The 16584-nt window shown below is 39.4% G+C and overlaps 1 long non-coding RNA gene across 1 annotated transcript; it reads right to left on the bottom strand.

The window, feature by feature from the left end:
* Nucleotides 1–9721: 9721 nt before the first annotated feature.
* LOC135241730 (uncharacterized) lies at nt 9722–10256 on the bottom strand. The gene is made up of 2 exons (XR_010326097.1): nt 10155–10256; nt 9722–9929 (listed from the first exon to the last, which is right to left on the bottom strand). It is a non-coding gene; the product is annotated as an uncharacterized LOC135241730 (long non-coding RNA).
* Between the last annotated feature and the right edge of the window lie 6328 nt (nt 10257–16584).

The raw sequence follows: 16584 nt of genomic DNA, 5'->3' as shown, positions 1-16584 counted from the left end.
AGCGCTTTCCATGTCATAATGAGGATGTACGGCAATAAAAAGGAATCACCTTAATATCCTCTCCGGTGAGGAGTGTACTTTTATATTTGAAGGGCCAGATTCAAACTCATTCATCGCTGGATACTGTAAAGCAACATACTGTACTAAATAAAGCCGGAAGAAAAAAAGATGGATAGACAGATAAAGAGAGGTAGAGTGAATGCATCCACTGTAAAAGGGAGGAGGGACGGAACAAAAACATATTAAATGATATTTAAATGAGCGTTGTAAAATATATATATTTTTTCCATCACACAGATTCCTCGGGGTCTCTGACAGCAAGTAATGTTAAATTTAAAACATATTTTCTAAACGAAGTTCCCTGAACCTTGTCAACTAGAGTTGTTAAACATCTGAGGCTGTGCAATAATGAGAGAAACAAAAATGAGAATATTAATCCTTGGGAGAGGAAGGGGGAAGTGGTCTTTACTGCAGGCTGGAGACTAAGTATAAGGGTCACAGACCTCAGCTGCAAAAAATGAGTGGATTTAACCAGGAGAGTAAACAGATGTAAATTCTAAGATGGCAGCTGCTGGCAGCTGTCCAAAGGGCAAATGTTTTTTTCCCTAAAGGTTGAGATTAATTTGCCTGTTATGTCTCTCTCTCTCTCTCTCTCTCTCTCTCTCTCTCTCTCTCACTCTCTCTCTTTCTCTTTCTCCAATTTTCCTACATGCATAATGGGCACAGCCACATGGACTCGTGCACACATACAGAAATATTCACTATTGCACGTGTTTATATATGTCTATGCCTAGTAAAACTAGTTCTGCATTAAATGGCAGAATGGATGTCATTTAAAATGAAAAAAAAAATGTTTTCAAGACTTAAGCTTAGATAATTGGCTGATCCCAATGTTTGGTAGCATTTGAAATAGTTAACAATTATACAAAATATTAATTAGAATTATATTTAATATCATACAACTATGACCTTCAATACAGTAAATACATGATAATGTCTAAGCATGCAAAAAACATGTTCTTATGTACAGTTAAAATATCAAAAATTCATTCATGAAAATGTTTTTGTTCGATATTCTTTGATATTTGATATTAAAATATCCGATGGCATTAAAACACAGAAAAGGAGCATTAGGAAAGGAATACTTTCTCTTCAGGCGAGTGCATACAAATTAATCGTCTCAGTTCCGTAAGTCGCGAGTTACACTCATTAAGAAATGGACATGGATTAGCAATGCTAACTCCTGCTGCAGAGGCAGGGGAGGATGCGGAGAAATGCCGGGGAAGAGGAGCTCTAATTAGATCTGTCTATCTGCACACATCCATCTTTTCCTGCTCAAATCACAATGGCCTAATTCTTAATAAATTGCTTTTTATTATTCTATCATTCAGGTTATTGCATATGAAATAATGATCCAGTCATGATCCAGCGAACCTAATTGATTTTTAAAGGGGATGGTGGTCCTCAGCGGAAGTAAGCGATTCTCTCCCTCTACCCATTTCTGATGGATTATTAATTCTGTTTTGTTTGTTTTTCGAAACTCTAAATTTCCAAGAAATCTCAACAGTCAGAGTAGCACCCACACCTTTATTATGTGAAGGGACCATTATTTATCCTCCTATTAAAGAAAAAAAGCAAAATAAATGGTATTGAATTTGTGGAAGCCATAAGCCTGCACATGTTTTCTGATCCAATGACTCTCCTACATATAGGTCCTAATACCTGTCCGGGGGGACCTGTGCAGTGAAAATGCAAAACCAGACTTAATGCACGCACTACACGGTCATAACACCAAAGCACCGAAGTCTAAGAGGTCAGATGACCAGACTCTCAGTGCCTTCATTATAGGTGGGTCACACTGGCCTTGTGGGTAACGCTGTCCACAAAACATCAGATATCAAATGGATTTTGAAATGGCATTTCCTAAAAGTGTGCTGTGTTTCATGCCAGATCTTTCAAAACGCTTCTTAATTGGTGCAGACATATCCTTGTCTGGGAGCCTGGAGAAGATCCATTGTAAGGCTTAAATAATAACTTCTCAAATATCACTGCGAAATATTCCACTGATTCCCCCTAAAATGGGGAATATAAATGTTTCATTTTGCTGAATGGCAGGTTAAGTGAGGCAGCGATAATGCCCTGACAGTAATGATAACTTTAATTTCCTTTTCTATTTCAGAGATTTATGTAAAGAAATTAAATTCCACTGAGCTTCCAGGGCTTAACAATTATTATATAGCGATGAGGGGAAAACTGTTTTCTCGGTCACACAACATAAACGGAGTAGGTTAAGCTCTAAAGAAAAAAAAAAAGTACAGCCTAATAAACACAAAAGAAATTAATACATATGCAAAAAGCCACAGAGGCTGAATAATGATATCGCATATCAATAAAACAGCATTAGACATTTTGACTAGAGGGAGCTGACTGTGGCATCAAGGAATTTCCTAATAGTTTTACCAATTTTACAAACACATTTTTTCACAGACTGAAGAATGCATTACAAAATGGTGTTCAATAAAGATCTTTGTTTTATACAGAAACCTCTGTAACTTTTTTTGTTTGTTTTGCAGTATCTACATTGGTCAAATACAAAGAAAAATATAGCAAGATCAACACAAATTACATTCCTCACGTTATCTGTGCCATATCTGTAATTTTTGATGAATTGGTAGATTACTCTTGGCATGTAGGTCTTTCTTTGGCCATGCTCTCTCTTCTTGGGTTAAGTAAACATCGCAAGCAGTGTGGTGTGTCTCAAAGCAGAATAAATGAACCATAAAACACAAATGCAACGGCATCATTTATTGAAGCCATGCCTTATCATTACTGGGCTCAAACGCATACACCATTGAAGTTTGACAGTGATAAAATAATCTGTATTTGCAGCAGCTGGGAATGAGTGCATGAGGACCACCAGTTTCGCTAAAGCCAGACCACCAAAATATATTTTCACTGAGGCTCACAGGATCACTTTAGTAGTAACGATGTAATTGCTCAGGGACTCAAAGGCTAATAAGGTTTCTAAATGGAGCTTTTTTGTTTGTTTTTGTTTGACTCGCAGTTAAGGAAAATGCAGCCTGCTTCAGTGATGAAATAGTATCATTTTACTTTATTCAACCAGCTTAATGGTGTACCTACCAACATGTACAGCATAATATGCATGAATCCCATGGAACTTGTCTTAAGGTACATATTCCCATTTGAAGAAATCCTTAGAGGGTGCTTCCCTCCCCTTGTTGGGGAATCTTCAAATAGTGACTAATTTTGCATTATCCAGAATTAAATGGTCAGGAAAATGGTACTGTTGCACTATGACGGTCTCTGTTTTCTCAGCCACATTTAATGCGTTTTAGAGCACAGTCCTTAGTTGTCTTTGATTACACTCTGCCTAGATTGTGTTGAAACAATGCAAGTTTGCATTGTGGAAATTAATAAGGCTGTGGCATTTAGTGTTAGACTTCCTTTAAAACAATAAAGAGAATAAATAAAGGGACCCTTCACTCACAGGAAAATGTCCCTCTTAATATTCATTAACACTGAACGGTAGGGAGTCTATGAAAAATGTTCGCCGACATGGATATGGTCCTGAAATATTCAGGAGATGATGTATCATAGTCTCTGAGGGCATGTGACAGAGGCAGTTTGGTTTTTGTATTGGAACTTTACAACAGAAATATCCTTCTTTGTCTCAATCACAGGAATGACAAAATCAGTTCATTTACTGACTGGTCCGACTGTTTAATTCTGAAAGTATAAGAAGGGCTCACAACCAGTATAGTACTTGACCTGAATAGCTTCACCAGTTGTGAGGAGCCCTTGTACTAATTTTCTTATTTACATTAACTGATTACAACCTTTATGACATTTTAAAAGCTACAAGTAATAAACATCATCTGGCACACAACCCTTGACAGTAAATATTATATCAAATTTAAATATTGTATAGTAAAGTTATCCACATGGGCACAATTCAAATTCGCTGAACAACCAGCATATAACCCAAATTGGCCAGGACACTGAAGTGGTGGAGAGAGATAATTTATAGATTATTGTGCCTGTGGATTGCACCTATTTGGTAACTAATGACATCACACACACAAAAAAAAGAAGAAAAAAAGAGGAGAACAATAACACCATCTAAGTATACATGTGATACTGAGAAACTGTAATGAGCTGCAGCAGAACCCCAATTGTCACAATTTCATCAACACGTACAAGTTGTTAATAGATATGTTTCAGAGTAATGCCTACAGTTTTTAATTTGTAGGCATTTAAAATATTTTTTTTTCCACAAAGAAGAAACTAGCATGTCAGTAACAAAGAGTATTTGCATGAAGGTGCATACAAATAAGTCTTGGCTTGCCCATTATTCTTTATGGCATTAATGCATATTTTCATGGTATGTAGTTGAAATGACTAATAATCAGCAAAAGCCTTTACATAGTTCTATTTTTAAGTTTAATGCATACGTTTTGATAAACACTACTGTGATTTTCTACTTTGGGCTGCTTCTTTGTATGTTTGGCTCCCACTGTCCAGTTTTGCTATTTTTCTGTGAAACCACAGTTACGGCCTGTGAAAAGACAACTATTTGCGTTTGCAAAGAGACCACAAATGGAAGGATTAAGCAGAGCTTGGAAACCGCAACTTAACAACCTCAACCACAGCTGACCCTCCCCTTCAAAGCTATCTCCTGAAACCCCATGGCCAGCTATGATCATCCACAGGAAGTTCCAGGGGTGTGAAGTGCTGCTACTCTTATCTTTGGTCTCACTCTGAGAGAGATTACAAAGCACTAGGCTTTCCAGTAGCTGGATTAAGTAATAAACCAAAGTAACGTTTTTTGAGTGCTTTGGGTGAGGATCTTCTTTGTGATGATTTGCAACGGAAACTGTGTCTTAACAGTACACACTCAAAGATTCCAGTTGATTATACAGATTGATGTACTTTGAGGCCAGAATCTCTATGACATGTGACAGTATTCAAATGACTGGCACAGTAAATAATTATAAATTGACTGAGTTATGGTTAGTCAGATGGTATGCTAGTAATTCACAAAACAGTGATCTTCTTTATTGTGTGAGAAACACTTCTAATTCACACTAAAGACAATTCTTGGGAAGATTTTGACCTTTAAAAACAGACTGTACCTCTCTGTATTAAGAGGCATACACACTGATTCACTCTGAGGCTCATTTGTGGTTTGAGGCCCTTCGAGAGATCAAACCATTTTCAACTGAAATGTCTCCAAACATGTTAAACACCTAGTTTTATCTAACCGACTCCATAATATATGTCATTGGCAGTCTCTACAGTCATCACAAGCCCCACCACGCTCCCCAGCCACCCCCACACTACCCCCACCCCAAAGCTCCGCCTCTGCCCTTCACCTCACACCTGCTCTTACCACGAACAGGACGTTAACCACCAGCACTGCTGATACTAATCAAGCCAAAGTTAAAGCTGAAAACAACAGACAGAACAAAGAAAGTATTACATAAAAGGTCATAAGCTTGAAGAATGGAGAACAATCCGTTGGCCAAATGAGCCTAGCAAGGAAACACTCAGCATTTAAATAATTCACTTTTACAGGGCCCTTCCTCTTCTACTTAGAGAAAAAAGAAGATTGTGTGCAAGCTCTAGTTTCCTATTCTCACCCATGTCTGAAATTAATTTATAAATTGCACAATGCCATTTTATAATTTAAAAATAAATTAGATTTTCCATTTATTATTATTATTATTATTATTATTATTATAACTTTGCTATAAAAAGATTGAAATTCACCTTTATATGTAGCATAGCTTAAAACTTTTATAGAAAGGAGAGAATATGTCACATGAATTTGAATGACAAAAGAACAAAAGCTTAATGGAAGAAAGAGATTCTGAATTGCAGGAACCTTAAATATGCATAGTTTGTGAGATATTTGCGAGACACTCTGTGTCATGACAATATGATCAAGCTGTCTGGGTATTTTAAATGGCGATTTGAAAGCTACAGACGCTAATCAATAAGTGCCCTCGGGGTTGAAAAGACATCCTGAGGACAGCTTACAGGGACATTAAAGATCAACACTTTCTCTGCAATTCATATGCTTCATCTTCCGCTTTCTGCAGGGACACATTGTTCTTGCTAATATATTTTCATTCATTTTAAACTGTTTGCCTTACACATTAAAAGAATAATCTAATTTTATCTAGACTGATATCCTGTGCCACTGTCCACACATTATTCAAGAGCGGCAGCAAAATGCTTTGTGCTATTAACACTTCCACATCTCACATTTAAATGTGTATAACTGCTCACTTAAACCAGTTTTCTGTGCAAATTGTCAATGTTTGAAAGCAAACAAACGTGCTTGTCGATTGCACACATTATTTCCGAATGTCTCTCAGTTTTGTAAATGTATTAACACCCTGAAGGTTAATGAGGGGGGTTAGTTTAAATAATTGAACTCCCTAAACTGTGCCATGATAGGCTGTGACAGTCCTTAAGTCTACAAAGCCGAGAGATGATTGGGTGAAATGGTTAAAGTATACAATGTATGATGTTGATTTAAATATGTATGGGGCGGTCAACTTATGCTCTAATTGGCACCATGTGCTTAACTGTAATCGCATTGTGGTTTCATTATGGCAATGTCTTGAGAATCCTTTCTGCTGAATATTTAATAAATTTATATTTATAAAAGAAAAAGGGTTTTATTAAGATCGGGGCCCATGGCTGAAGAGAAGAAGGAGGTAGGACTCAATTTGCTAAATCTGGACCATTTATGGATCCCAGTGCCCCAGTGACAGGTTCTGTTGCTTGTACTGTCTTGGGTATCTTGGATTTCTCTCAGATCCAGACAGCCTCAGATGATGCCATCTTGCGTGAAAAAGGCAAGCTGCTTTCGGGGGCTAAATCGTGTGAGAATGCAATAGTTCTTCAGGGTTGGATGGAGAAGTTTGGGCACTCAATAATGCCAACTGAAGCCCCCCCCCCCCCACCCAAAAGAAAAAAAGAAAAAAAGCAGTCTGTAAGATGGACACAGTTGAAAGGGAGATTGTGCTTTCTTTCAGGAGGAACCGGAATACTTGGGCAGGCTTGATGTGCGAAATCACGTAAGCCCATCTGATGTAGTGAGCGGCTTCCTGCCGACACATTGCACCTACCTGCTTGTACAATCTCAGAGATGGTGCCGTGCAAAATTAAAGACTACTCCGTCGCGCAAGAGAGGAGGGGGCCTGGATTGCAGGGAGCCTTGAATTCCTATTAACGGTGTATGACCGCAAGGATTTTGTCTGAGTTTTTTTTTTTTAATTCCCTTTGGAAGGAAAATAATTTTACATTTAACAAATTTGGTAGCATGTTATCAGATGCTTACATCACATATCAATCATTATTATTATGCAAAGGCAAAAAAAAGGCAGACCAGGCAGTGTCATGTTAAAATTGTCCTTTAAAAAAAAAACCGTGTGACCTTTCAGGCAATGCAAATGGCCAGCCGTCCTTCAGGCAGGTCGTATCTGATGCTGTTCGATTCAGGTCACCTCACACACAGGTACTTGTCCCGGGCTCCTTGTCGCGGGGCCCGCTTGTGATGTCAGAGCCACACAAACAGGCCGCCGCGCAGCAGCCCGAGCAGCCAGCCCCGCGCCGCACAGGAGAGGCTGCTCCGCGTACATTCAAAATAAATGCATGCACTCAGGAGGACTCAGCAGCAGAACCCCCACCCCCCCACCCCCCTGCCAGTTCTTTCTTTTGGGGAACAAACACCGGGGAGAGATATATAAAAAAACATGCAGAGGAGCCACTGAGGTGACAGAGGAGAGGGAAAAGTGAAAGGCGTTGGGAGCATAAAACAGGATTTTTTCCCCCCCATTCAGCACACGGCAAGAAAGTGATTGTCATCCAATTAGAGGCGCGAGAGCAGGTTTGATTAATCTGGTGAGAGCGAGGGGGCTCCGCCGGAGTGACCCAGTCGGGGGACGCGCAGGTATCGCCGCGGCCCCCCTGGGGGGTTCGGCTGCCCGCGCATTCGTCTCTGCCTGCACACCCGCATTTCCGCGCCGAAGCTCGCTGCTCTGAATTATTGCATCTAATTTTGAGAGCCGAGGCAGTGTGTGCGTGTGCGTTCCTCTGTGTGTGCGCGCGCCGGCTGTGTGTGAGATCGACCCCGGAAAATACGACGAAGGGGAAACAAATATTGCACAAGTGTTCCGCGGGCTGCAATTTTGCCCTGGCTGGGAGGGGAAGCAAACGTGCACAACTACACGGTGTGTATTTGAAAGAGAAATTCTGTATTTTGTGTATTTGCAAAGTTTCATATATATATCAGGGACTACAGACAACACAATATCTGGATGATGTTATATCATAGCATATCCAGCAAACGTCCAATGATCACTAACACAAATAACACAGCAATACAAAAGAAACAAAAAAGAAACATGTTTATCGAAATAAATTTGATCTCTGTAGTGCATTATTGAACAAAGGATATGCAAGATATGAAAGGCCACTGTCATTACATTTGTCATAACACAAATAACCACATGTCAGTAGTTATAAGCTGGTAATAATGTTACATATTAATACAATACATAGGCTTATGAAAATGGTTATGGCCATTATTTTGAATTGGTAAAGGTCTTATGAGCTTCTCCTTCAGATAACTTGTCACTGTTGCCACCACAGATGAATGAACATATACAGTATATATATTTTTTAACCTATGATATTTCTGGACACTCTGTACAGACATGATAGTTGTATGCTATGCATACATTCAGCATCCTATTCAAAGGGCAGTGTCATACCACAAGCATACTGCATTCTTCGAACTGGAAAAAAAGGACCCAACAGCCTCCTTATCAGCTATGTCTGACTTGCCAGTAAAGTGATCGAAACCTGTTTGAATAGGAAACGATGATCAGTAAAATCACCCACGAAAATATTTATTTTCTTATTCATTCTTCCCGGAGAATATCCATATGGCTATTCTTCTTTCGGGTTCTCTCATCACCTAATAACCGAGCAGAGGTGTCTGCATGCGCGACAAGAGGTCCCAAACAGAACGCGCTGGCTAGGCATCGTGTAGAGAGCCCAGTAAGTGCCTGATAAGTTGTTGGTCTCTTCTCAAATTGTTTCCCCTTAGTTCTCCATATGTAGCGACCGTTCCTGATGAATCTAAGCAGAAAATCAGAGGTTGGAAAAAAGACAGGGCTGACATTGATTGATGTCTGAGCGCTCTCCCTGATTCGCTGATTAAACCCATCAATCTATATGCAGAAGAGGTGTCTGATGCAAATAGAACCAATCAGCCCGAACAAAATGGTTTTGTCAGGATGTTATGGAAATAAGAGGAGTGCAAAAGGTAGTAGTGGAGGAGCCGCGGGTCTGATATTGGGAAGCTACAGAGGTGTGATGTTCCAAATTATCGTGATTACATGCTTGTGTTCCCTCTTTGGTCCTCCTAAGACAACCATATTATTCTGCTATTCTTTGAGGTCATATTGCCAAGTCTCAATTGGTGGCCAATTATATTTTATAGTATAGTATATATTATGTTCTGTTCTATTAACACTAAAGCATTACACACATAAACCTTTACTCTGGAAATAATTTGGTACATTATGATTGAATAGTAAATAAGGGATAGTCTACTGTATACATACATACAAACAGCAAAAAACAAAAACACACACACACAAAGAGAGAGAAAGCATAAAAATATTAGAAGACTTTTATTGAATGAAACTGCATGAGGGGTCCACTTGAACATCCTTGTGTCATTTCCCAATGTACATAGAATTGTCAGTACAGGAGGGGTGCTTCTTCACGGAACTGATTGCTTACATCATAGCCTCCCTAAGGGGAAGAAACAATAGCCAGAGCTCACAGGTCCAGTTAATGGCACTTAAATAAGAATCCTCCAAGGCCTGGGTCAAACACAACCACAAACATAGAGCATAACCATTATTAAAAATACATAATATTCATTTATTTTAATTTAGTCAATGGTATTAAAGCAATAACTCCACTGGTGTACAATAGAATAGATCTGGTTTTCATATTTCCAAGCCCTTCCCTGCATCTAGAACATCAACCATTTCAATATCTCTATGCATCTTGCAGAAATAATTCCCCTGGAAAACCACACTTACCCGTTTTATTCTTCCTCCCTTCGCTGTGTCTGTCGGGGAACCTGGGCTCCCTCCACAAAGTGTGGCACACTCCTTCTCCCTTAAGCCAATTCTGATTTGAATCAGTTTAATTAAGTAACAAATTCTGTTGGCATAGTAACAGCCCAGCTAATTTATCATGGGAAATAGTCTGTGAGACTGACAGGTTGCTAAGCAACAGCCAATGGCGACGCAAAGGCAGCCAATGACAAATTGCATGGGATGCAGATGTTATGATGGGCTGTGCGTTTGACTGGCATCCACACGGGAGTGTGGCGGAGAGGGAGTGGGGTGGACAGGCACCTCAGGAAAGACAGTATCACTGGGACACTGCACAATTCAGACCCAAGGCTCCGAACCACACACTACAGGGTAATTGTTCATTCACTACCACAGACAACACAAATAAATCTGGTCCTTTTTTTCTGTAATGACCTATGGAGAGTTTTTATCATTCTCCATTGTATTTATTCAAATCTCCTCAGAATAAGGTATTCCCGAATAGACACCAAACACAAAGGGTTTGCTGCCAGAAGGGGTTACCAAGGAGATGTAAATATTCCTGCTTGTTAATCAATGTCCATGTTTGACGTAAGATCTTGGACAGTTTGGCTGCTCTGCTATTTGACATTCTACAGCTGAAATAGCCATTACTAGGCCTTTCACAACTAATGCCACATACGTACAATTTGTGCTCCTTTGTTGATATTGTACAAAGAAGCTGTCGATGTACATGAGGTTTTGGCACTGATAATACACATGAAATTCACTCTCTGTTTTACAGCCCTTTCAGGACTTAGGCAGTATGAGAAAGGATATGGGCCATTGTTGCTAGCAGATAAATAAATAGTTAAACCATTTTAGTCAGTATTACATCTCAGACAGCATTTTGCTTCCTTTTGTGGGTGTTTGTTTAGGAGCATATTGTATCATATTTGTAGTGGCTACGTGGTTTTCACTTCATATTTTAAGTTCTCGGCTGATAGTCTCTGACAGGAATTAGTACACTAAGTAGGGATAATTTAATAATGTCTGTGACTGAAGGTTCATGGCCCATTTTGCTTGCTAACCAGGCTCAACATTGAGAAATGGCATTGACACAGCTGTAACTACATATACACCCCGTCGTTACAAATAAAAGCTCTTTATAATTTTAATTTGAATGAATAAAAGGAGCAAGTGAAATTATTTGCCATCAATTGACTTTCCCTGTAATATCTTGCAGATGTCCTTCTCAGCTTGTTTTCCAGCACTTTTGTACTAATTAAATATTGCAGTTAGATCACCTTTAGCATTAAAAAGCTATGAAGTGCACCAAACACATTTCCTTTTGTACGCCTGAAGTATTCCCAAACATTTTCTAAAACCATGTCAGAGGCAAAGTCGTCTGGCAGTGCTTATTGATTATAAATTTGAACAATTCAGAATTTGTTGAAAAGACTCAAGGATGTTTGGAGAAGCCCTTTTCTCCTGCATTTATTTTTAATAGCAGTTAAATGACTGCCACATATAAGGAACACGCACACACACAAAAGGCAGAGTTGCCTGTCAGAATATAACATTTATTCATGTAGCATCGTCCTAAGCACTGCCTCGCATTTTAATTCACAATCATAATGTCTTGCACTGACACAGACCACTCCTGCTATCCAGCCATACATGTAACTCACAAACCATAGCGGGTTTAATATTAAAATGTAAATGTAACACAAAGGGCCATACTTTCACAAGCAATATTCCATATTATTATTCGCTTCCCTCTTCACAATGATCTGTATGCAGAATGTCCACCATTTAATCACACGGTATATTTAATATGAACATTTATTAATACATGTTCAGGACATGTGTGCCTTCAGTGGAGATGCCTCCATCTCCCTCCATCGCACACCATATTTGTAATGGACGCTTGAAAATGATGTGCAATTTCAGTCAAAAAATGCTCTTGCTGGACATGGAAGACATTAGATGAAACTTATTCATCATATTTAAATTATAATAATCAATTTTCTGTCCCGCTAACTGCTGTGTTCCTTAAAATGATGTCAGTGATGGGGAACATTTGTTTCTGCACTATAATGTCTATGAAATTTATATTTTCCATAAGTACCCATAAAACCTTCAAGGCATGACTGAAGGGAACTTTGAAACTCAGCCTTGCGCCTGAAGGAAGAGAGACATGCACAGATATATAAATATATAGATAGGCAAAGTTTCAACTAAATTGTTATGAGCAGAATATTTCAGCAATCAAAACACCTCAGATGTGCTCCAGAGAATGGTGCTGAATTCTTCACAGAGAGCAGTAAGACAAGAAATGATCACAGTTTTATCCAATAGTACGGAAACCACAAGCTCTTTTTGGTGCCACTGAATAGACAATGGTGCCATTTCAATATGGAGGGGGGAGGGGGCGGGGAGGTGCAGGGGGTGGGGGCTACATTTTAAAGTAAGGCGGCAAGAACACACAATTCTGTGGAAAGTTATAATTAACAAATAAATAAAATGAGCGCAGGGGCGACGGGAGGCAGCAGCCATTTCTCTCATCCGCAGAGCGAGATGCAAATTCCCAGATGCTGCCCCACCATAGGTGAAATAAGATTGTCACTCTAATGCCTCCGCGAGATCCTGATGAGCTCTGAAATAAATATGCAAAAAACCCGACCAAGGAAAAAAGAGGCAATCAAGGGGAGCCGTGGCTCCGGCTGGACTATAAATCTTTGTCTGTTTCAATCGCAGCTCTGGCCGAAACAGTGTAAAATTCGAGCAGGGATGTCATCAATTTCTGTTAGCTCCTCTGTCCCTCTTTGTGTCGGCGGCCGCCGTGATGGATTGATTTTGTCACTTGTGCTCAGTTCACAGTATGTTAACACGGAAGGGCAGAGTTGGGTTATGGAGAAAGGGTTATTAGAGTCCTAGATGTGACCGGACTCTCTCTTTCTCTCTCTCTCTCTCTCTCTCTCTCTCCGTCACTGGGATGGGAATGGTTGGCTCTGATGGAAAATGAAACAGAAAAAAAGCACAAATGTAAAAAAAAAAAAAAGGAAAAAAAATCCAGTTCCTGGGGAGTTTAAGGAAAAATTACTCCAATATAAATACTGCAAAGGAGCCCCTGTGCTTTAAGCAACCAACCCAAAGGGGGGGAAAAAACAGCTGCAGAAGTTTAAAGGAGAAATGAGAACACGAAAGTCACGAGTCACGAAACACTAACATTTTTTTTATATTTGTATCTTTGTACTTTACAGATGATACTAGTGACTGTGACTGCAACATATTTTTGTTACAGTATTATCTAAGCAGATAACCATCAAGAGTACCTAACAGTATTTTATAAAGCTCATCTTTATTAATTGCATGATGTGGATACATAGCTACTGTCATCCTATCTAGATGTGATAAACGTGGAAGGCAGTATACAGATAAATCCCTTTGGGACACCAAAAGAGGACACTGAATTAATCCCATGAACATCCAATTATCTAAGAGGGTGACTAGGCCCATGTTGGCCATGGCCTTCTTTGTAAACCTTACCAAGAAGAGAGGTATGTGGTAGGTATGTGTTTCAGGACTCATGCACTGCACATAGTTTGTGGAAATCTACAACATCTTCTAAAGCAGTATACTTAGCGTCTTTTATTTAGCATAATTCATGAGACCACAATGAAGACGTAAATGATGTGACTTAGTAGCAAGTGATGTTAGCCATCAGGATTCTGTGATGATACAGCTCTTGATAAGACCAATATTACTTTTGCCCTGTTTAACTAGTATGAAAGGGTCAGCCACTTAGCATTCCCCACATTCGTGACATACTATAAATACATTTTCCAGCATGTAGGTAGTGACATGACAATGTAAAGATACTAGTATTTGTTATAGACTATAGAGAAAAATGCTATTTAATCCAAGTTCAGAGTGAGAAGAAACATCATGGATAAGGTAATTATGCTATTACTGGAACATACACACATATCCACTAACCACTTGGTTTTACAGTACCTCCTGTGTTATGTACATTCTGTGTATATACATAAACAGTACATAGTTCATAGTTGCATATGAATGTAATCAAAGCCATCAAAGTGAAAAAAGAACAGCCTGATTAATACAGTGCAAATGGTTTGCCAAATATATAGCTGTATGTGTGAAGGCATTCCATAAACAGTGTCTGTAATTCCGATGTTCAAAAATCCAAATGCAATCGATGCAGCATATGTTCATCACCTTTTGTGAAACGAGTAATCCTATTACACTGTCTCATTCACTGATTCAGCTACCAGAAGAAATCTCTCTCTCTCTCTCTCTCTCTCTCTCTCTCTCTCTCTCTCTCTCTCTCTCTCTCTCCCTCCCTCCCTCCCTCCCTCCCATGCAGAGCATCACTTACTTCAGCCGGATTGCTAGGGTTTGGACGCCCGCACTGCGGCCTCTTGGAGATGCCTTGGCTGCACTTTTGTTTTTAATAAATGTCTGGCCCAGGAGCAGGGCCCGTACACACATTTTTCAGAGACTGCAGCAATGTAGCTCCCTGACTGAACCTTTCCACAGCTGAAAAATTGAGCTGGGCTGGTGAGGACAGGAGGAGTCCACCGTAGTAATAGAAAAAAAGAGAAGAAAAGTTAAAAGTGGAGTTGATGTATTTTTTTCACTTGTGCTCCCAAAACGGTATCCCTGCTCGTAATTCAAAGGCAGGGTTTTGCAAGGATTTTCTGTGACTGTGTCATATAGCATGTGGAACCACCCTGAATAAGCCAACATTTTTGTGTTTTTAGTTTTAAGGGCATTTATGTGATAGCCAGGTTAATTGCTTAAAATACATTTTTATTTTTCTGGGTGAATTTGGGCTTTATGTTCAACAATGTGCATGTATTATTTAACATAAAGTAGAACATTACATAGACAACATAGAGCACAAGGTGACATTGCCCTCTGAAGGTTATTTCAAGCTAGGTGCAGAACAAAAACAAATAATCCCACTACAGGACCAACTACTACCACCTCGCTGAGTATGTTAATACTACTACAACCACTATTATGGTGATTGCTACTAGTTATACTACAAAGAGGAAATTACATCAACTACAATATATATTCAGAATTATTTTTCATAATTTACCACATTTGTAATTATTACAGTTCTGCAACAAGCATTGCTTTAGACACAGAGTGCTTCAGAGTGCATAGTTACCAGAGAGCACTGATTTAAGAACGCCCAGAGTGGATTCATTGGGACCCTTATCAGGTCAGGGTTTAACTACTCAGTGGGAAGAATGAGGAGGAGGAAGAGGATGAGGAAGAGGAATAAATCCTGGGGATGAAGCTTTTTTCACCCGGTCTTCCTCCTCCCCATATACACTGGATCCTTGCCTGCACTCCATCCTCGATGCCCATTAGGTGAGAAAAATCCTGGCAGATAATTTGTTTAGTAAATGAAACAGATGTCTTTTCAGATTTTTTGGAGTGTGTTCCCGGGAGATTTTCCTCCCTCGGTCTGGGGGTCAGGCGGAATACACCCGAGGGGTAGTTGGAGGGAAGAGAAATAACAAGGCACAGTAAGTGCCTGGGGACCACAAACATCATTCACATCTACCATAATCATCAAGGCGATGCTCGGATGCCTCTGTAATTTACATAATACCATCCTGACACTTTTACTCCAGCTATCCATCACTGGCAGGATGAGGCCTTCTCGTTTCTGTCTCTTTTCTCCCCCTGATTGTGTCTTGTGTTTATCTGCCCAAGCACAAAAGATTGATTCCCCACTGTTTCTCTCCCTTATGTTCGGCAGATATGAATTTTCGCAAAATGATGAAGCACCAAGTCAGCTAATAATAAACAGAAAACACATATTCGAAAGGACTATCTTTTTTGTCTGTCTTAGTTTAGGTTATGTGAGGAAACAAATGTCAGGTTAAGGGACTGAAGATCCTCTGTGGAAAGCTAAATTAAAAATGCAATTCTTTTGCTGTCGGCTCTTTAAAATTTCATCATTTGCTGGTAAGAAAAGGAAAAAAGGGAAAAGGAAGGAAACAATAACATGCATTCAGTTCAGAGCTCTGGCCTTGGTTTACAGTAGGTACTTGTCATATTTTATCGTCAATATACGTATGTATGTGTGTGTGTATATATATATATATATATATATATATATGTGTGTGTGTGTGTGTGTGCAGATATAGATATGTATATACACACACATACACAATTAAATGCAAACGTACTGGGACAGTGGCACCATTATGTTATTTTTCCTCAGAACTGAACCACATCGAATGTGAAATAAAATACTGAATATGAGTGCAAACTGTCAGCTTTTATCTGAGGGCATTTACATCCATATTGTGTGATCTGTATAGGAATTACAGACATTTTTTAATGCACATTCCCCCATTTAAAAGTAATAGGACAACAGGCT

Source organism: Anguilla rostrata, chromosome 1 (assembly GCF_018555375.3).
Source record: "Anguilla rostrata isolate EN2019 chromosome 1, ASM1855537v3, whole genome shotgun sequence".
NCBI lineage: Eukaryota > Metazoa > Chordata > Actinopteri > Anguilliformes > Anguillidae > Anguilla > Anguilla rostrata.
The sequence above is the reverse complement of the archived record's forward strand: the minus strand, read 5'-3'. Positions and strand labels throughout refer to the sequence as shown.